The 22,354-nt window shown below is 33.8% G+C and overlaps 1 protein-coding gene across 2 annotated transcripts in view; it reads left to right on the forward strand.

Annotated features, from left to right (window-relative positions):
- LOC108693778 overlaps positions 1-22,354 on the forward strand; it is a 206,720-nt gene that overhangs the window by 131,628 nt on the left and 52,738 nt on the right. For both annotated transcript variants that reach the window (XM_018202914.1, XM_018202915.1), the window contains exon 4: positions 169-282. The gene's annotated coding sequence lies outside the window, so the exon portion shown is untranslated. The remainder of the gene's footprint in view (positions 1-168; positions 283-22,354) is intronic.

The following is a 22,354-nucleotide window of genomic DNA, read 5'->3' on the forward strand; positions in this document are numbered from 1 at the left end:
GAGAGAGAGAGAGAGAGAGAGAGAGAGAGAGAGAGAGAGAGATCGCAGAGGCACTTTGATTTTATTTAGAAATTTTATCGTATTATATTTAGAATTAATTGAATAAGTTATAAGACATATGGTTTACGTGTAACTTGACATAAAACTCATCTTGCTATTTTTCTCCAGGATGCAGAAACAAAGCCGGCGTAGCTCGGAGGTGGAGGTTGCGCTTATGCGCCCTGTAAGCACAGCTGGCTAATAGCCTCGGAGCCCGTCCCCGACACCCTGCAGCCACACCAGGTAGGAATCTTTCGTTTACCTTGTATATGCACGTACATATACTTCACGTCGCGCAGATAGTCTGCCGTCCGCTTCTCGTGTTTTACTGCACAAAATCAGGATCGCCGTGTTCTTCCGAGCGTGAAAATACCCATGCTGTGCACGCCCTTACACGCGAGGCGGTAATTAGTCGTTAATCCTTTCGTCCGAGAGAGATTAAGGATCGTTCGTCGAAGCAAAATAACTTGCGTCAGATGTCTGTGATTTTGAAATTATTTATATATTCGATGTTAATAACATCTTGTATGCACAATTAAATTATTACTTATGAGTGCTAATATAGCGATGCTGAATATTTTAAAAGTATATTTGCAAAGTACTTTCAAAAATGTTTTTCGTTGGTCTGGAATACTTTATCCGCGAAAAATTATCAAAGTGTGTGAATGTAACACGCGCGCGCGCGTGTGTGTGTGTGTTTTCTTAACTGTTTTTTTTCGAAAATCATATAGCAATAAATGTATAATTATTACCACTTATTGTTTGTATCATTACAAAAGAAATTTCGAAAGTGCCACACGGCGCGATAATGGAGAGAATACAAATAGGTTTGTTTACATTAGAATTTCGTTTGGTTAGCAATGAGGACACTTTCCTTGAGCTTTCACAGTTTCGTTGTACCAGTGCCAATTGCGATAAACTTTTCTCTCTCTTTCTCTCTCTCTCTCTCTCTCTCTCTCTCTCTCTCTCTCTCTCTCTTTCTCTCTCTCTCTCTCTCTCTCTCTCTTTCTCTCTCTGTAAACATATGCAACGATTGAAATTAACATTTCCAATTGACAAATTATAAACTATAAGATAACTTTAAGATGATAAAAAAAACGTTATATAAAATTAAATTTTTAAATATATTTGTACTTAACATTATGAAACTTGAATCGTCTCATTATTTGTCAGATGCAAAGATATTTATTAACATTAAATATTATTATTAAAAATTGTTCTCTTTTTGAAGAATATATATTATATAAGTTCGAAAAGTAACTTTATATTCTTGCCTCGAATGTGTTTGTATCTAAAAGAGCATAATGTTTACTGCACATTTATCATTTTTTCGTTTAAAAACAACGCATGTTTGGGACACGAACGATCGCATTATACAGAACTATATTGCCCGAGAGGGATCATGAATCGAGGCGAAGATAAAAAATATATAAGGAAAGAGATAAAAAAAGAGAAAAAAAACGTAGCGAAAGGGGATTCGCCATCTTCTTTTGTGAGCACATGCAGCCATGTATATATCTTGAAACTATGCGCGCGTAAATTGCATAATGCAAATCAGCGTCGTTCCGGCCGAAAGCTCCGCGGGGGGAAAAGAGATCCATCAAAATTCATGGCGGTGGATAGCGGAGCTTTCTCGTGTAAGCGCAACAACCGTTTCTTCCAACTGCATTTTTCGGCGAGCTCGCAGCCCGGATCGCCGCGCTGGGAATTCCTGGCATTGAATGGACTGAGGCACCTCCTCGCGCCCATTCCTCGTGTATTCTCCCTGGGAAACAAAGTTTTATCCGTCGTCGTCGAGCTTGCGTTCGCACGCGTTCGGAGATGCCATTTCTCTCGATGTACGCTTTTCTTCTTTGTCACTGCATGGAGAAGCGCAGCGGGTGAGATGCATTTATTCATGTTTCGTTGCTTCTCCTTCATCGTGCTTCAAGGCACGCTATCACGAGGGAGGACCATAAATACTTTGCACTTTTCTCGTGTATTTCTCATGTATTTCGCTCGTTCGCGAACAAGTGCTTGCTCATGTTCGTGGTTAAACAAATCTGATCGCTTTATGATCCGCCAGTAGGTAGCCAGTAGGTACGAGTATTTTTCCCTTTCTGTCGATGAATATACCACGTGCGTTGCGATCACCATACACAAAATCCACTGTAATTCGGTGTAATTTATTCTGGCGTAATTTATTTTGGCTATATGTATAGTACGATTAGTGTAATCTTTTCTGTGGAACGCTCGACGTAACGTAAATGAATGTATTTTATTTAAGGCAAATAAACAAGTTTATTGTTGTACATAAAAGCACAGACCTATGTGTGTGTTTCAATCGATGAATGCTGCCGATGCGCTGTTTATTAGAAATGTTCTTGATATGGAGAAATTTAAATGGATCTCTTTCATGAGATTAATTTCAATTTTGTAAATTTTACCAATGGAAGATATTTGCGTTTTTTTTTTTTTTTTTTGAAATGAAATGCAGAAAGAATTTTAGCACAAATATGTTTGAATTTCTGTCGTTTATTTTCACTAATTTTCACTGCTGGACAATCGCCGACTTGGCTCCTTCCTCGGCTAAGAATTTGTCTAGGACTTTCGAAATTTCGTCGCCGATGAAAGACCACCAAGTTTTCTTGTATGCTGTCTTTTTTCATTTTCTCGATGTGATCTACCGCGCGAAATTGTTCAGGAAAACTCCAGCAATAAGTCGAGAATCGACGGATTCTTTCCTATTGCATTCCTGTCTCAAATGCACATGTGCCAACTCGCTCACATATATCCAAATATCGGATGAATCATTTCTAAAAAAAATTGCAGTGTGCATTTGGAATGAGAATAAAATTCGTCTTTGGCGAAATATCTATACTGTCACTAGCGAATAGAAATTATTAATAATTAATTATATCAATAATTACGTAAAAACGTATAACGTAGATATAGAAAGTACATATTTAGAATAAAAATAAGGGAGATATTTTTGGCACAATATTTTAATATCTTGGGATTGACAGTTATTAAGATAATAAAAATAATAGTAATATTAACTAGATGACATGAAAGATATATTTTGCAAAATTATAAAAGTGAAATTAACTTCTGCACAATGCCATCTGACACAATAATATAATATTTTAATACTGGTATTCATAGTTGACTTTTATATTTAAGATTATTTTAAATACAGTCTTAAAATATCATAAGTCAGCCAGAAGGCAGTTAGCACCTTAAAACATTTATTACTTAAGATGATTTTAAAACAAGAACAGACTATGAATATCGCCCTAAGATTATCAATCAATAATTTATTAATATTTTAATATGTAATTAATATTTTAATATGTAATATAGGGAGAAATATCACATAGAATCTTTTTCTTGTATCAATGTCGTCGTATCGAAAAAGATGAGCTATATAGATTTTATAAAAGTATTCACTTTGGTCGCATTCGATAATCGCGTGCGAATGTATCGGGGACGTATCCCATTTCGCTAGAAATCTTCGATAAACACGTTTCACCGTGCGAAACGGCAGTATCGAGTATCGGAGCGACCTTAGGATTTCACATAGAAGCCCAACGATTTCGAGCTTGAGAGAGGCCGATGGCGAGCGAATGAAGGAGACAGTAAATTGTGAGGCGGAGCGATTCCACCTTGCATGAATATTCAATATCGAGAGCTGCCGTGATTTCGCAAGCCGCTACTCTTTATCGAAACTTTCTCGTCGCTCAACATCGTCATCGATAATCATCCGTGAAAGGAATTTCTTTTTTTTCGTCATTCGCGTCATTTTGGAAAGCTAATATGTTTATTCCTCCTTCTCCTCTCTTGTTGCTTATTTATTTGTTTATTACTTTACATTTATTGGTTATTCTTCTTTATATCATCCATTATACATTAATTCCGTACGAAAAATCAATATCTTTAATTTCCTTTTTATTGATTTCCTTTTTATTATTGAAGTTCTTCTCTCTATTACAGCATATTGATGATAAAAGCAACTTTTTCGCTGGCTTATTTATTACCTATGATGGTTTGTTTCCTCAAAAGGGAAAATTAATATAGATTTAATGATAATGCTATTTATTTACTGATGTGTTTATAATTTTCATTTGTTTCATTATGTGTTCTATATCTAGATTTGCATGCAAAATTAATAATTTTTTTTCTACTGTTGCGGCTCAAAATTCTCATTACGCGCGTGTAGGATTAATCGATTCGCTAACGAAACATCGACCCAGTTTTTAAAGTTGCACGAACCGAGGATCGCGGTAAACTACGAATTGCCATTTCAATTGTCACTTTCGGGACGTTTAATTATTCGCGCGATTGTCTCACTATTTCTTTCTCTGTCTTTCTTTATATATCCATTCTTCAAAAATTCATTATATTTCTTTACATCGATCGCGTCTCTAAATCGAGTGATGATAGAATGCTGTATTGATTCGTTTTCCTGACTGCTTTTCATACAATATGTTAGCGTAATACGATTACTTCTTGCACACAGTGGCATAGCTAGAATTCAAAAGCTCCACAATGTGAAACTTTACCGATTTTACCGTTTGAACGAGAAATATCTATTTTGTACCTTTGAGGTAATCGTTACAACATAAATTCTCGAAATAAAATGAGTAACTAGAAAAAGCAAATACATTATAATTAATGTAATTAAATTAATATTATGTTATTTTGTTACATAATAATAATAATAATAATAATAATAATAATGATAAAAATAAAGTTTTGTAAACCAACTATGTCAAATCAAAATGTAAATGTTTTGGATTTTATGTCAGAGAAAGAATTAAGAGAAGTTTTTATCTTTGAATAAAAGCCTAAATTTCTATTTGTATATTTACACACGCGCGTCTGCAATGGAATTATTATTATTAAGCTTTGCTCACCTCTTGACATGAGGTAGTTTTCCCGTAGTGTGTATGCAAAAGCGAAAATTCGGCGGATTAATTCCCCGAGAACCTCAATCGTGCTCGATTGCCGGGAGCGGAAGGACATGTCAGCTGCAGCAGCCATCGCCGCTTTTGTATGCTTGCTTGCGGAGGCTGTGCAACGGGGAAATTCGGGACGTGGTGTCGATCGTTCACAGTAGCTAGACCAGGAATTTATCCACACGCGCGCTCGCGCCTGCCGGCTGATATTAGCAACAACAATCGGCGATAACCGCGCCGATAAACGCGTCCGTTGAAACGACGTATGATCGACGCGGTGTAACGAAACGCGTTTTCGAATGAAACAATGCGGGACAAGCGAGCGAGGTGAGCTTTTTTCCTTTTTCTCGCTCTCTTCCACCGATCATCCCTCTTGATAACGTACGCGTGACCACTTCCTGAGTTTTGACGAACTAGATGTGCGTTTTTGTGACAGTTGTGTTCAGTCTTTTTCTCTCTATGGAACTAATTCCCGCAGGATAAAGTTTAGCTTTTTTTTACTATGTGGATACAAAAAGTTGGATTCTCCGCACAAAAAAATAGTACTGAGTCATAAAGTGAAGCTTGTAGGTACGTAACAGTAAACTTACATTAACATATAAAGAAAATCATAATATATCTTTATGGACTTTCTACAATAAGCTATTACTTAAGCTTTTTAAGCCGTAAGAAATTGATTAATCACAAAGTCAAATATTCAGAAGAATAATCGACTATGATTGTTAATTTCTTACGACTTAAGATTTAAAGCTTGGATAATGGCTTATTGTCGAAAGTCCGTTAACATTACATTTTGATCTTGTTTGTGTGTGATATAAGTTTACAGTTATGTACAGGCTTCAGTTTATGATCGATATACTTAACGTACAGATGTTCTTGTGTGGTTAGCCTTGGAACAGAGAATTAGGTAATATTTACTTATTCGAAGGAATGTTGTGGGAATGTACATAATCGCGAGAATATTTTACTATCGATAACAATGGGAACTTATTACTGATCGCTAGGCGATAATCCGATGATGGATCGATAAACGTGAACGATAACTCTCGTGTCGATTGGTGAGCACAGGTGGTGTATCGTGGCTATAGACGTGACCGCAGGCTCTATATTGTATCGATGATGTATTTGCGCGAATACGAATCGAGTTCATATACGTGTCGTATTCGGGTCGTAATTATTTGCGTCACTGAATCCGTAAATCGTCCCCGTCACTCGCTGACGACTAAAAGCGCTAAACTCACCGCATGGTCATGAATTCTTTCTCACCGTGCCAGTGAAATCTATTTCATCCATCCGAAAATTCGCATGGCAGAAGATGACACACACGCGTACATCGCCGACTCGCCGTGTCGTGTTTGTTATTTATCGCAAATTCGGAGAACGAGCCAGAAATATACGCGAAAGTCACCGCCAGGAAATGCAGTTAGAGACACGATTTAGTTGATGGGTTTATTATTGCTCGTATTGGAATGATGATATCTTTGTGTTTTCTAAATACATCGTAATGTATGTATTTAATTAAAGCAAGTATTCTATAAACAAGATATTCTTGAAACGTATCACACATGTTTTTCGGAATCAAATATTAGAAGTGATAATTTTTTCTGTTATTTTAAATATATGTAGCCAAAAAGAAACAGAGTTATTATCGTAAAACTGGAAATCTGGAAAATTAGGGAAATGTCAAGGAAATTGAAAACGGTCAGAAAAATCAGTGAAAAGCAGAGAATTTCGCAAACTGTTATGGAAAATTGAAATTCTTGACTTTAAAGAAGTTTTATATGCGGACATCACTTACGCAGTTTTGGAATACTACCAAATTAATAATTAAATACAAACTTTCAGTAACATAGTAATTTACATTGCTATGTTAAATTGTTCTTTCAACAAGATGTAAGATGGTTTCCAAATTAGGACAAAATTCAAAATATCGAAAGCGTCGGAGAAAATAATAAAATTTTGTCTGGAAATCAGAAAAAAGAATTTTAGGATGAGGCATTTATGGCAACCCTGAATAAAAGTTGATTTCGCAACTCCATTGATGATACTATTCCACGTCGTAATGTCATAAACTTAGATAATCAAAGAGAACAACTGAAAGACTCCTGTTTGTTTCACTTATGTTCATTTTTACCAACAGAGATTAACATTAATCCAAGTTAAACTTACTTTATATCTTTTCCTAATTCTAAAAGTTAGAAAAAGTTGAGTAAATTGAATCGAGATTAAGTTAATCTACATTGGTAGAAGCGGATATTAGACGACGCGTCTGAAAGGTATAGAGATTTACTGGCGTATATTTCACATTATAAAAAAACACGGGTAACATTTATTTACGAGTGCCGATTGTGATGAAACCATGATGGCCCATAAATCCATCCACTGAGTAATAATGAGCACTACGAGCAAAGTGTAACTACAAGCTTGATCCTCGTTCATGTATATTCTCTGCTCGTTCATTCTCTTCTCGATTCATTTCGTTTCGATGGACGTGCCGCCGGGTCGTAATCGATCGTCGTCTCGTTCTCATTTAATCGCATCGTGACAACGTTTATGATCGACGTGTTATCTCGATGAGTTCGCGCTGCGATTGCTCAATCGTGTTGTGACAAAAGACATGTCGCTCATGAATGGAGAGATAGCTTCAGAGATAGTTTTTATTTAATTTTCTTCTACTCGCCAAGAGAATCATATTTTGTTTTGAATAAAATGACTTTTGAAAAGAAGAAAAATAAAAATCTAAAAATCTTTATAAAAACTAGAAATTCAATTATTTTAAGAATGATTCGTAATACTCATTAAACACTAATAATACTAGTATAATACACTGAGAAAAAATATAGTTAATTTTAATAAATATTTGATTGAATACTGCCAACTAAATATTTATTAAATATAAAGACATATTTATTTGATACAAGAAATATTAATATTTGATTTAACAATTATTCATTTTATTGAACGAATATTTATTTATAGTAAATAAATATTTAGTTAGCAGCGTTGAATTAAATATTTATTAAAATTGACTATATTTTTTTTTCTCAGTGTACTAATACTAATAATACTAATACAAGTACTAATTAAATATTAGTGCTAATTGATAAAGTTCAAGTATTATCAGCATGATCTAAGACCGACCAATGGCTAAAACCTTTTGAATGTTCAGAATCATGATCTTAATAACATTTGTCAAGGCCATTACAAGTCTCTCGTTTTCATTTTTAGTGGATTGGACACTGTATCAATTAGTATTACTATTAGTATTAGTATTATAATATTGTAATATTATAAGTGTACTTGGAAAAGACTTAACTAAAAAGTTTGTGAAAAGAACTCGTTAACTACAAGAATATTGAATAAAAAGTAGGAGTTTTCACTTAAAATTTTAAAGTTGACCTTGAGAACTTCTCCATACTTACATTCAAAATCAAACAAGTCTCACCGTTTAATGTATTATTCAAATCTTACAACTTTTGTATGAAATATTTTTCCCAAAAATGCTTTGTTTATGAGATTCGACTATATTTAGACTTTTAGCCTACTCTATATATATATTATACCTGTTTCGAAATAATGAAAGTTCTTTTATGTGTAGCACACTTTTACTTATTTCTCTAAAGTGATAATTTATAAATATTTATAAACGTTCTTCTAGAAACTTTCATTTATTTTACTTTCCATTTCCTTAAGAAAAATTCATATTTATCACTTGCTTAAGAGTCATAATTTATTTTCTCCTGTCCTTTCTTCGTGCAAAAATTTCGAACAAATTTTCATTCTCGAAATTTTCATTCTCTCCAGCCTTTCTCCACGTGTCGAGTGCTTAAAATTATACGACCAATCGAATTTCGGCAGTACGAGTAAAAATATACGAGTGGCGGTGTGGAGACATTATAGCTAGCTATCGTGGCGAAGAATAACTGGGGACCGTATGTATAAATTCAAATGATTGCACCGTAAAGCGACACGTGAATATTCATCGGCTCCGGCCTGGATTACTGCACTCCTTGTCCCTATGGGACATGTGTCCCTGATCATGCTGAGTACACGAGAGAAGGAGAGGAAAGCGAAACTGGTTAAGGTTCGTTTACACGCGACATTTCGACAGTGAGGCCAGAGAAACTTCTCAGAAATTCCTCATTTTGTTAGAATCGGCCAAATACGCGAATTGTGTGATAACACGTTTTGCATTGTGAATATTTTGTTTAAGATTTTCTTAAATACTATAACATTTTTTTTTAATTTTTGCTTCTTCCGCATTTTTCCGATGATTTATTCGTAAAGGTATATAATTATAAAAGGAATGTGCCATTCTTCCCCATCTGTTTGCTTAAGTTGCGTGTTATTGGTAAGCAAAAGGCGATTACGAGGCGAATCGCTTCTCGAGTTACTTCCTTACTGATAAATATTTATCAGTATTCGCATAGTTCCTCGACGAAAAGTGGTTGCGCAGCGAAACCACATCGACCTAAGAGGATTCAGCATTATGATCTTTGGGATTAAATCGCACCTTCGCTAATCTAGATCTCTGATATTGCGGACGTCAACGATGATCGATGTTATAACTTAATACCAAAGTTATAAAAGAATATTATAACTTTTAGTATGAAAGAAATCTGAAAATATATATGATAATATTTATAATTTTAAAGTCTAATAAATACAAAAACTTTAATTTTTAATTTTTAATTTTACATAAATATTTAAAAAACATTAATATTAAAAAACAAAATAATTATTAATATACAAACTTTAATATTTCTATTTAATATGAAGATATCAAAACGTATTTTTCAGTTTTAACTTTATCCATTTGTAAATTACAAAATTTTATGAAATAAGAATAACACGATCAGAAACGGGTATCTTGATCTTAAGAAACTTAAAATATGTTAGGACAGTTTTTATTTATGCATATTTTGCTTCCACGAAAATTGTCTGGAGATTGTTGATGTAAAAACGCTCTGTATGCAACGAGGTAAGATAAAGTAAATATAACGGAAATGGAGCGGAGTATCTGTACGTCGAGATCTTGGCGACTCGAAGAAGGAGATGCAACTGCATTAGTCTCGCACTAATGCGAGTATGCAGTGTCTCCGGCTGGGTTTGAGTAGGGTAAACTGGAGTGCGGCGAATCAGCTTTAATACGACCACAATATCGTCGCACTTGTACCGTTTGCTGTTTTCGCAGCGAAACCGGTTTCGTCGTCCGACTGTACACTCGCAAACGCTCGTTTGCATCTACGATAAGCGCGCGCACACGCGTTTCCAGTCAACATGTGCCAACGCTGTTATCATTGTTGCTATTAATTTGCAGATTATGGCCGGTGAATATGCGATTCTTAGACGACTATTACAGCAATTGTCGATCGCTTTGTCTCATTTCATTATAAAATTTAATTCTTCTTTCTATGTTATTTGCGTTTATACTTTATAGTACTAATATGCTGAAAATAGTGATTAGTTATTAAATTAGTTTAGATTAAAATATCACGAAATAGTACTAAATTGTATATTATTAATAAAAACGTATAATTTCGTTCAGATGTTGTGAAAATTATAACTTGCAAAAAATACATATTTACAGCGAAAACAAAGGAAAATGCTTCGAGGCAAAAGTTGTAGTTAGAGAGACTTTATCTTGTGGTAAATAGTTATAATGTACTAATAAGATGCTTTGCTGTAAAACGGTCATTTAAATCTCTGAGAAGTGCCGAGTTTATGGAATATTCACATTTCTTGGAGGACGACGAAGGTGGAACTTAGAAAAATATATCTGTGAAGCGCGAGAGTGATTTACTAAACGGCGAGGCAAAATGATCGTAGCAATAAATTCAAACGAATCTTGAGGCCGAATCTGTAAGCGAGCATATGCAAATAAAGTTCTCAACGGCTTCTCTTGAGCACGTTAAAAATCTCGAGACACTTTTCTTCTGTCCATTTCGAAACGGGAATCTTCGGAAATCGAGTCGACGTGAGAGTTGAGTCCCTCTGCAATCTGGAAAAAGTTTTCGACCTGTCGACCTTTCCCGTTTCTTTCTACTGTAACGATGCCGAAGACTTCGTTGCACCTCACCGCGCATCAAGACACGCCACTCTACGAAAGCGAAAACAACGAATCGGAAGAGAAACGAGACTCGGTAGACGGAGAAAAATTGATAAGAAATGCGATATCGTCAACGGCAGTGTACTATTAACCGTTTTCCAGACGTATCGGAAAACCAATTGGAGTAGAAGGGTGGTATGAGGAAGCAACGTAAAGTTTTTAACGACGTCGAAATCGTATCTCTGGAAATGTTTCGAACGCAATCACTCTTTTCGAGAACGATCGAACTCTCAAAGTTTTGAAAATACACTTGAGCAAATAGATAGACTCGTGGAAGCTTTCCCGTTATGCGAAATACCTTATTAATTTTAATTGACTTTATCGTCGTTGTAAAGCGAGTACTTGCGATGCGATATGACGGAGTTTGCTGAAATGTGGGAGGAGAGTTCCGTATCTTCCCATTTAGCGACGATAATAATTTTAACTATCTACCAAGAATGCAGGAACAGTAAAGAGATACATGTGATCGCGCTGATATTTCGTCATATGAATTAAGCTGGCGATGCAATTATTTAGAATTGCACCACGCAGAATTTCTAGTAATTTATCAAAACGCAAACAATCCAGTAAGAAAATACGCATCGTGTGCTGTAAGCTTAATTCATGATTTAATGAAATATCAGCGCGATCACATCCCATCTCTTTACTATACTTGCATTCTTGATAGATAGTTAAAATTAATATCGTCGTTAAATAGGAAGTTACGAGACTCTCTCTCCTCTCATGTCGCAAAGTACTCGTTTTAGAATTACTAGAATTATTAATAAATTACTAGAATTGTACATAGAACGCAGAATTTCTAGTAGTTTACCAAAATGCAAAAGCAGAAAAACACGCATTGTGTGCTGCGGGCTTTATTTCTTTTGTCGCAGTAATTCTCGGAATTTCGTTTAAACGACACACGTGGCCAATCGAACAATAATCGAAATCAATTAGTGACTCTCACGACGTTAATTTTTATTGGATTTGATTTTAGAGTGTGCACAGCGCAGATCGGTTGACAAAGCGCGCCGTGCTCGATTTATCGAGAAATCCAAGCACAAACTCCTGGCATGCAATACACTTCGACATTCTGTTCTCCTATGAAAAGGGACGATGCGAGAGACAAAAGGATCGCAGCCAGTCCCCAAAGTACGCGCATGGGGGAGAAACTTTCTTGAAACTCTCCGCAAACCTGTCAAAATTCTCCACGTTCTCGTTTTTAATGAATACTCCGTGAACAGAAAAGAAATATTCCGAGCGCAGTGCTTTGTTTCGAGAGACGGACGTTTTGTTTTAATCATGCCGGATCATTGTAATGTTTCGGTGGAACTACGTGACTTCTGCCGAATTACTGAAAACCGACAGCTCGACGTTGAATTTGCGAGCGGTTACTGTTACCCGGAAATTTGAGTTTCATAATCACACGCGATAGTTGGAAGTTCTTTCGGCTTGCAATTGTGACTTGAATTAAAATGTCGGCGAAGGCAATATCTGACTCAGGAAAGTGATATTTTAAACGAAGAGCATGTGTATATATTAAACAACTACATCTTGAAAAAGATTCTTGAAAAAGTAGATAAAAGATGATTAATATTACAGTTTCTGGAACAGTTTAGTCGATGTAAGTATATAAATGAGCATTGCAGTTTTCAAGTATTTTTAATGCTATGGAACATTTCGAAACTTATTGTTCAGTATTAACGAGCGTTACTACGTACAATAGCACAATTGTAGAAATAAACGTCATTATTTTATAATTGTGGGTATCGATTACTACCTGATATTACTTGCAATTACGAGAGAGAGTTAATCGCTTACAATTCAATCGCTATCGATGAAAATATTGAACATAAGCATGCTCTGATCATTATCTTGATCGACAAGAAGTCTGATGAGTGATTAGATCGCAATTGCAAGTCTATCATGATATATAAATGATCTCCTCATTTGTTCCGGCGTTCCTCGGAATTTATCGGAAATTTTTATCGCAGTATCGCAAATTCGTCTAAAGCGGCATTTATAATAAGATTTCAAGACGTAAAACTTAAGCTTAAGTTGTAAGAAATTGACCAATTGCAGTCGAATGTGAGGAGAATAATCGACTGATTAGTAAATTTATTATACTTTGAGGCTTAAAGTTTAAGTTCATACCTTAAAACTTCATTGTAGATGCCGCTCAAACTGTAGGCGTGCCCTAAAGATCTTCACGTAGATTGCATGTAGTGCAACAGCTCTTTTTCTTCTCCTCTTCTCGATAGTAGATTTCCTTTCATGATCACAGATTCAGATCTGATATAAATTATAACGTTTTATATATTCGAAAATGTTTAATTTATTTCACCGTACAAAATGAAGGTACATATGAATTTAATTTAATTCAATTTCTCTCTTTGACAGTTTTAATCGCGATATTTTGTCTCTCTGCAGATTTTTCTCATAGCTAACACGATTCTTTCTATTCTTTATTATTCTTCATAAATTAACTTGTTCTGCACTTAACATGAGAGAGTTCCCACTTTTGTGACGAATTGTTTTTTTTTAACAGTTACGAGTTTGCATTTCGACGCCATACATATAAATACTTTAAAGAATATTTATCTCTATTTATCTATTTGAATTCGAAATCAATAATGATAAAATGTGATTGTATAGATACAGATTTTTGAAAAATGTTAGTGAGATTTATTTATTTAAATTCAATCGGAAAATGTTATTGAAGATAAAATGGGAATGAAAAACAGAATGATTTTTTTCCCATTTTCTTCTCTCTCCCATCTCGCAAAATTTCTCTGTATTTTGTAACATCGTTGCTCGAAAAGTTTCATTTCTAGTTATAAACTGCCCTGCCCGGCGTTCTATTATTGAACTTTCTAAGCGAACTTTGTAAGCGGAATTATTTTGGATAACGAATTTTCATCGTTTTCTCTCTTTCTTTTTTACTTTTTGTTTTATATCTTTCTTGCTCTTTTTACTTCTTTAATTACTCATAATTTTATTTGTGCTGATTCGACGATCAGTCGAAGATCATTTTCTTTTTGATTATTTGAAGAACTACTGCTGGTGTAATTTATCCCGTTTTTCATCAAAGTTCCACTTGTAATTCTATTCGCTTGCGAAATTATCTTGCAAAATTAATTGGCACGTAATTAGAAATAGTTCATCGAGTATTTATATATTTCTTGTGAAATAATGATTAAATACTTTACGACATGCCTCGGTGGTTGAATTGGCAGGACATTCGCTCTGGAATTTGAGAGATTCAGATTCGAATCTCGGCTGAGATGATATTTTTCGCAGTTATTTACATGTTTTTAAGATACCAGTAGCGTTATTATAAAATTGTCGATCAATTGATTTAATTGATTATTGTGAGGTTATTATTTCAGTTCTTGATTGTGTTTCAAGTCCAACAAACCGAATAGGCGTTACACAATCTATAGAACCGATAATTGTATTTGTATTATATATTCACGTAGGAATATTATTACTAAGTCAAATTTTTGCAATAAGAATTAATTATTTACAGATTTTAATATATTATTTCATTCATTATTAAGATCGTTTCAAAGATGCGAATAAGCATCAAAATTTTTTTAAATTTAACTCATGATATCAATAGTTTAATACAGTTAGCGTTTTCAAGACCGAAAAATCATTTCAGCGCGCGTTTCTGGGAACTACATACGTAGTATATAAATTTACCCAAGAATCATAGCATTTAAGATTCAACTAGACTATTTAAGGCTTTGATTTCTATAGTTTGTGTTATCACACATATACGGTCCTATAATATATTATAGGATATATATATTATAATATTGATTATTGCTAAGCATTAATAAGACTCGCTTTGATCGAAAATGGCATTTTTCCTGTTATTTATTTAAATATTTCTTGGTCTATTTCAGTTAATATTGTTTAAATACTTTATTTAATTTTAAAATTAAAAGTCAATTTTAGTGGAGTAAATTCTATCAATAATAAAGAACGAGAAAAGCGTGTTTTTTATTATTGTTTAAAAAAGAATATTGTTTAATATAATTAAAGCTCTTCTGAATGATTCTTAAGAAATATTATGATTACATTTTACGATCTTTTTTAAGCCATTAACTATGGATAAGTGAAGTCGATATGTTTTGCCGTAATTAGAGACGAAGTTAGAAATGACCGCAATTAAAGGCATCGCCTGAAGTCTTGCAATTCCTTATTGACTACGGCCGCGAGGTGATTCCCAGCAAAGTTTTCGCAAGATCTAATTATACACAAGCACAGGTGAGGGGCGATCTTCGGGTAACGATGTTTACAAGCTTTCGTCGAAGTTCTGAAGCACGAAGACTGGAATAGTCACAGGATTCTGTTGCAGCCTAGTTTAAGGCTTTACACTTTACATAGTTCTGATTTAATCCTTCTCTCCTCTTCTCTCTTTTTCTTCTCTCTCGCTCTCGTTCATTCGGTACTTGATGATGACTTTAATCCCGACTATATCCTAATTTACCACTCACTCTTTACTGCGTAACCTATTTAGTTGGACCTATTTAGAATTGAATAAACATTCATGTTTCTTAGTAGTTTTGCTGCTAATTAATAAAATCCGCAGACTTTTAACGTTGATATATATTATAATAAATATTTATTAGTTTATTGAGATTGTCGTCGTTGTAATGATAAATAATCATTTTTTTAAAGCTTAATTTTCAGAAAATGTACGAACGTGTGGATATTGGGAAAGTTACATCTAAATCGTCAAATCCCACATTAGATATATGATCGCTCTACTATTACAACAGTCTCAGATGAGAAATTGTCGGGATATACATTGGATGGACCCAGGATGCGCGTTTTCAGAGTTAACATTACCTCCTAAAGTAGATCTATAATCTACTCCACAGTGGCGGCTTTTTTTTTTTAGTCGGGAAATGATAGTCAAAGAGAGAAGAAACGGCTGCCCACAATGGCCAACATGAGACAAGCGGGTGTTTAATATTTAAACATTGCGCGCGACATCGCTCCTAAATATTTATATCGCTAGCCCTTATTCTGCATCCCGTACCCTTACACTCGTGTTTCCTGGTTTGTGGGTTGGTAACAAAATTGCCAGCTTGAAATCACTTCTCTTCCATCGTGCTTCAGCTACTTTCTCTCTATCTCTTCCTGCTGACTTTTTCATGTTTATTTTCGCAACTCTCAAGGATGTTCTTCTTTTCTTCGACTTTGTTTGTGGATAAAGCGTCTTACGCTTTCGTTATTCTATCTAATATCTTTCTTTTAACACCCAAAATAATCTGGATTTTATATGGTATCTCGATTTCTTCTATTTCTGGTCTGGCAAATTTAGTTCCTTGTATTGGATAAAGTGGATAGAAAGTTTGTGCGGAATTACATGAAACGATAAAAGTTTAAAAACATATTTTTAAATATAAAAAACATTTTTTTAATTTAAAAATATTATTTCCAAGTTTGATTGAAGCAAATCCCGAATTTATTATATCAAAAGTAGCTCGAGTAACAGATTCTTATATTTTGTGCGAAATAACTCGTAGAAAGAATCGATGCGCAACGTAAAAGATTTCGTGACTCGTCGATCGATATGTCTTTGCTTTCTCGATGAAAGTTTAACTTGATTACTTATAAATTATTTCCATTTATCATTTTTTCATACTGCTATTATATACGACTACATTAACTCAGATTAAACTACATTTACATAGTCGCTAATTTATCGCTGCTGTCGACGATTGGTCCATTAATCGCGATGATTATCCACATATTTTTATACTTTTCTCGTGATCGTGTGGTGCTTTTGTTACTGCTAATACGTTGATTAATGCTACCCGACTCTATACGCAGTGACTTGCACCGAGCAACACTATCCCGCCCAAGTTCTGCGCAATTAATCCTCCCCCCCCCCCCCCCCCCGTACGTTCCGCGTCTCATCCTTTCTACTTCCTCTTCACATGTCTTAATCAAATGCGCGTGGGGAAATTGCTTCTTATTTTGCAAGCGTGTTAATAATGCGAATTTGCGATGATCGCATGCAAGTTAACGATCGTGACCGCGTGCAGGTTCATGATCGTCATCCGAGCGATCGTGATTATCGACGTATTCATGTTAATTTTATAGCTTTCACGAACCGTGACCGACACGCTTTCTTAGTTAATCGACTTGGAACGATCCGTAGCTTAAAGGGCTAGAAAATTGTAACTTTATGGATGCAGCTGAGAACATCGAACGGCCAACAGGTAATCTGAATAAAACACTCTTCCTCGCGAGAAACGCAATAGTTCCTTATCGTTCCTTAAAACTTTATGTCTCACCTTAGATTAGGAGCGATTACATTATGTCCAAATAACCGGTGGTCTAATCCAGTCACTGGCATTGTTCCCTCGGGAATTCTCGTTCCCGCGGTTACGAGTAATACGTAGCGTCCTGTCGCCATTGTTTTTAATATTCATGCGCTAGTTAATTCGCTGACGTGTTACTACCCTGTCCCGTAACATCCTCGCGACAATGGGGACATTACATACGCTTACAGGCTATGCTAGATTACGTAAAAGCGCATAATGAAACTAGCATAGGACATTATGTAAAATCAGAGTATCACTTCGTATGGCGATTTAACTACTTCACCGTAGAATGTTATCGTACGTAAAATTTTTGCACATGCACTATTTTTAATACAATGTTAAATCTTTTAAGAGTATTATTTCTTTTTATTTGTATCTCTACGTACGTTTATTTAACATTTGTCTATATTATACTTGAATAATTCGTGCACATTAATTTTTATTTTTCACATATAAATTAATTAAAAAATGAATCATGGCAATAAGATCATACAAACGATAAATAAATGATGAAAATTTATTGTAAATTTTTGTGTAATTTTAATTAATTAACCTGCTTTTGTTACATATAGTCAATAATATGGAGCGTGGTTGATTGACGATATTATTGAAAATTGATAAGCATGAAAAATATTAAATAGAAAAGAAATATTTTATATAAAATGCATTGTTAAATGTACAGTATCAAATTTAACTTAATTTAAGTTGCCTGTTCCTATGCTAGATATATCGTTATTTTATACTAAAACAATGATTAAATTTGAAATTATATAGTATCAAATTTAATCATTGTTTCAGTATTAAATAATGATATATTGAATAGGAGCAATGGTTATTTAAATTATATTAAAAATTTGACATTATAGATCTAACAATATGGTAAAACGACTCAAACATTGAAATTGCAAAAGATAAAGTGTTCTTTTGTGATAATATCTGAAAAAGTGTTTTGTGTTACTATCGTGGCAGTATCATTATATTGCTGATAGCAATTGTTTGAAAGGCTTTAATGTTTACGTATACCCTTATGTAATGGAGACAATACAGCAAACTCGTCAGATCTGATGTATGATTTAGTACATACGTGACTGTTTTAGCTCGTTATAATTTAATCGAGTAATAGGGATTTCGGATAATCTGCGTGCCATGGAGAGAGATACATGCGACGATGTGTACATTGATTAGAAGCGATTACGTTGTTCGACGATGATATTCCGAATTTCTGTCGGAGGAATTCTGGAATCTCTCTCTCTCTCTCTCTCTCTCTCTCTCTCTCTCTCTCTCTCTCTCTCTCTCTCCCTCTCCCTTCTTCCTTCTCCTCCATCCCTCCTCCTCCTCCCCTCTCTCCCCGTCCCTTCTTTCTCTCTCCCTCTCTTCTCTGTCTCCTTTCATCTCTCCCTGATTTTTTCTGCCCACTCTCTTTTACTATCATATTCTACGCCTGATAATACTCGCATAAACAAACGTCATTCATCTAGAAAGCACCACAATGCTCTGGACAATTTGCTTGTATATGTATTCAAATACGTAGTGGACACATATTGCGAATATTTGTCCTTTCGTAAATATTACAGTATGCCGTATTGAGTGAAATTTATATCAGTGTAACGCAGCGGTGCGATACAATAAAAATGCAGATAAAAATGGAAATGAATAAAAATGGAGATGTACATTTGTGAAAGGGCGCTTGGAGTTATAAAATCTGGAAATGTCATCTGGAAATGTAATTTTACACGATTGCCGTCCTTCAAAGGACAATGGTTAAATCAAAACGTAAAGGTCAGTATTCACTGAATTCATCTTTTTATTACACAATTTGTACAAATATTTAAGTTATAATATTTTTTTGTTTAAATCATATACGTCGGTAATTTAAATAACTATAGTGTTAACGAATAATAAATGAAAATTTATTTCATAGATTTTATTTTATTCTTCTTATTCCAATCGTACATATGTCCGATATAGATCGATCACGGCAATTCTAATTGTAAATTGACGAATTGTCAAATTTTTTTTTCTGCCGCGTGATGGATTTTACTTCTCGTCTGACTTGACAATGTCGATTCTCGGTCAGCCTCGATTTTCCCGCAGACGGGTTTATCAGAGATCTAGGTCCCTTGCTGATAAACTCGATATACACGCGTTGGCGACGATGACCCGGACGTCGACTCGACTTATGCTCGGCGTTGGCGTATATCGATCGTGTTACCATGACGAGCCTCACGGCCATGTAATTTCGATAATCTACTAAGGTCGAACACGGCTGATTTCAAGATCGAAGCACGATTCACTTAATTCATTCATTTTACGACAATCGCGCATTTGCATTATATCGATTGCGTTTTGTTTTGATCACTTATAGAATACAAAATATGTCAAAGATCCAATAAATTTATATATACATATATTTATTGGATCTTTTGATATTTATAATATTTCATATCACACATGATGCGCGCGCGCGCACTCACACACACATACATACACACAAAAGATTTATATTATATCGTTTATTATTCGAAAATTACATTTACATTAAGTATATTATAGAGTATTATATTTGAAGAAATTTATTCTTTCTCTCTTTCTGTCTCTTAATTTCAATATTGCGAATATTTATTGGACGTTTTACGTTACTGTTTTACTCTGTGCAATCATATCAAGTGGAGATATTTTTATTAAATAAAATTGATTTTGATGAACTTATAGTTGCGAAGAATTTGAAAGCTAAGGAAAGGAAGAATGTTTAACTTGAAACAAGTTTGCTTTAATGATATTTATCTTTTAATTTATTTCTCTTAGAGGCAATATATAGTAGCTATTAAAGACAATAATTATTTAAATGAGAGGGCATGAACGTGCTAGTATTTTTCAAAATATGAAAAACCGCTTTTTAACTAATGAGTGTATTTATTAATTTGTGAGATTCATGTAAGAAAAAAATAATATTTAGCCGTTAACAGATTTTAATCATCTTTTTTTTTAAACATAGAGTAATCGATTTTTTTAACAACATAACTTTAACTTAAAAAGCCAAGTACTTAAGCTAATAATACCAAATCAAAATATGTTATGTTTTAACAAGAATTATCTAATTTTAGAACTAAAAAATGTCTAAAAGACAAAAATATAAAGATAGAAATATAATGTTTCAAAAACATTAACAAAAATAACAAAAGACTTCTTATCAAAAAAATATAAATTTCTCTTATTGCCACAGTTATGAGTCCAGCCGATACGCAATTTGCATTCATATTTGCAGTCTTTATTTACTTGCAGAATAATCTTCTGAATAGACATAGCAGTTATTGTCGCTATGTTTTGAATTGTAGGCAAACTTTAACTTGATATTTTTAGAATTGGGTATTTCATAATTCTACGAATACCGACTCTTTCATAAAATTATGTGTAAAAAATGTAACCTCAAGATATTTAACAAAAAGATATTTAAATACTAAAACAAACAAAAGAGATACGACGTTCTTAAGTAGTGAGTTAGCATATATATTCGATTAAAAAATATTTACTTTTCCTAAAAATTAGTCACAAATAAATACAAAACCATAGAAATTTGATTTAAAAATTTACTTTTGTAATAATCTTTTACTTCTTTCTACGGAAGCGCTGTAGTTTTGATATTAACTGTAAAATGTCTATGACATTTCAGTAGTTTTAATGTTGTTATTCAAATAAAAACATTTTAAAATTTTTGGCTACATCCAGTTAGTTGGAATATGAGGTTGCTCTTTTAAAACATTGCTCTTTATACCCATTCTCCCTTACAGTAATTCAACGAGTATATGTTTTGAAATATAAATTCCAAACTTAATTAATGAACCATAATGTATATGCACATATATTCGTCGAAATTAATTTATAACAGATTTTGTAAATATTTGGTTGGAAACTTCACAAGTTGATCAATTGTATATTTTTTACTAACACGCGCGTGTATAAAAATTATTTGCGATTTCTATTGTCGAGTTTATAAACACATGCACTAAAAAAAATTTTAATTTTAATATCTTACTAAATATATTTATATATTCACATGGAAAAATCTTTGATTTAACTGTCATTTTTTTATGGAGTGAATATTTATTATGAATAAATGTTTAGTTACTATTTAGTTGCTATTCAAATAAGTATTTATTAAAATTTAGTATTTTTTTCTCCATTTAGTATTTTTTTCTGCGATATTGATTTTTCTTTTTTTTTGAATTTTAAATAAATAATTCAGATACAGCGATGCTAAAGTAGATTAAAGGATGCTATCAAATTTAATGACATCGAATATTTGGAAATCTGTTATGATTTACTTTTGACTTGTATATGTACGTATTTAAATATACAGTTAATTAATTAAGTCTGGAATTTATATTTCGAAACATTTGCTGACATTATATGTACTGAATTACTATGAATAATTGCTGTCCCGATTTAATAATTATGTCCGTTACAGTCAAGCGGAACAATAGATGAGATTTTAAGAGAGATTACATGGTCAATGTGAGTCCAATTATTGATATTCCAAAAGACGAGTTAATACGATTATATTATTTCACTCTTTGATTTTCTGTGAGTTTAATATAACATATGAACACGTTTAGAATTGAATTTTATACTTTGATCGATAATATACATTAATACGTAAAGATCATGTCGTCGTTATGCTCGGGATTTGTCGTACAACAGCTATCCGCCGATTCATAATTCATCCGTTTACGGTAACGCGCGAAAAATGCGTCATTAATCCTCAATTAGGTCGTCGATAAATCAGTCGCGTGTCGCACACCACAGTGCTTAACCCTCTGCGCCGAATGCATTAATCTGCCGGCGAATTAACAAGATCATCCTCGCTCGGGCGTAAATCCGTGAGCACCCGTTGCACGAGACGCCCCGTATCGACTGTATAATGCACACTCATATATATATATATA

Source organism: Atta colombica, unplaced genomic scaffold (genome assembly GCF_001594045.1).
Source record: "Atta colombica isolate Treedump-2 unplaced genomic scaffold, Acol1.0 scaffold97, whole genome shotgun sequence".
Taxonomy (NCBI): domain Eukaryota; kingdom Metazoa; phylum Arthropoda; class Insecta; order Hymenoptera; family Formicidae; genus Atta; species Atta colombica.